General features: G+C 65.3%; 1 protein-coding gene across 1 annotated transcript in view; it reads right to left on the minus strand.

Moving 5' to 3' along the window:
• The window catches only part of NCOR2 (nuclear receptor corepressor 2), a 99,355-nt gene that overhangs the window by 97,683 nt on the left and 642 nt on the right, over positions 1-1,030 (minus strand). The gene's annotated exons all lie outside the window — the stretch shown is intronic.

The raw sequence follows: 1,030 nt of genomic DNA on the forward strand, positions 1-1,030 counted from the left end.
CCCTGTGCCAGGCTGAACCCCATGGCGGTTCTCAGGGTGGGCACCAGGTCACTGGGAGTGTGACCCCAGCTCTCCCCCACAGCTGGCCAGGGACAGTCATGGCTGGAAAGAGGTTGTGGTCACCAGTGGTCACCAAGGGCTTGGGGACAAGAGGGCCACACACGGCCCCCAGCAGACGGCTTACTGAGTCCCTAATGCAACCCAAGGACAGCTCTTGGGCAGCTGGTGGCCTGAGCACCTGGGGACTCCCCGCTGGCTGCTGCTGGCTGAGAGGGGAGGGCCACCGGCCAGCTTCCGGGTGTCACTTACATGCACAGGATGGCTGCCATGCTCGCAGGGTGGCTGTGCTACCCCAGGCCACACAGGCGCCCAGGCAAGCTGCAGGGGCAACTGCATCCAGATCCCTCCCCCACAGCACCACCTCGTTCTTCCGACCCACCCCCATATACTGTGCCTGCTGGACGGGCAGGGAAACTGAGACTGCATGAGGTTGTGCATCCACATGGTGGTCCACCTCTGGACACCAGTGCCTAAGCCGCCCTGCCCCCCTCAGCCCGTGGTCAGCACAGAGAGCAGCAAGCTCAGCCCGGAGTCACAAGTGTTGCCCCGAGGAAACCTCTCGCCCTGTCCTCACGGTATGCAATCCCCTTACAGCCCCATCTCACAGATGAGCAAAACTGAGGCCACTCTGTGTGTCGAGAAGGAGGCCTGGCCCACCCTGGCTGGGGCCTAGTCACCCTGCAGTCCCAGGGCACGCCCAGACCTCAGGACACCCCCTCCCCCTGCCGCAGTTCCCAACTGAAGGCTCCTTGTGCTGCAGGAGGAAAGGCTTTCAGCTTCCCAGTGCCGGTCCTGGCCTCGCTGCCAAGTCCCCGGGCAAGCCTGGGCCGGTGGCCCCGCTCCTTACCAGACTCTGGCTTGGGGCCAAGCGCCCGCGTTGGGAGCAGGCAAGGGGCCGGCGCACCAGGCAGCAGCCTGCACCAGGCTCCCCCTCCCACCTCAGACCCCTGACCCCACTGCTGGCCACCAG

This window comes from Echinops telfairi, unplaced genomic scaffold (genome assembly GCF_000313985.2).
Source record: "Echinops telfairi isolate 266 unplaced genomic scaffold, ASM31398v2 ScPeMD7_7412;HRSCAF=8450, whole genome shotgun sequence".
NCBI lineage: Eukaryota > Metazoa > Chordata > Mammalia > Afrosoricida > Tenrecidae > Echinops > Echinops telfairi.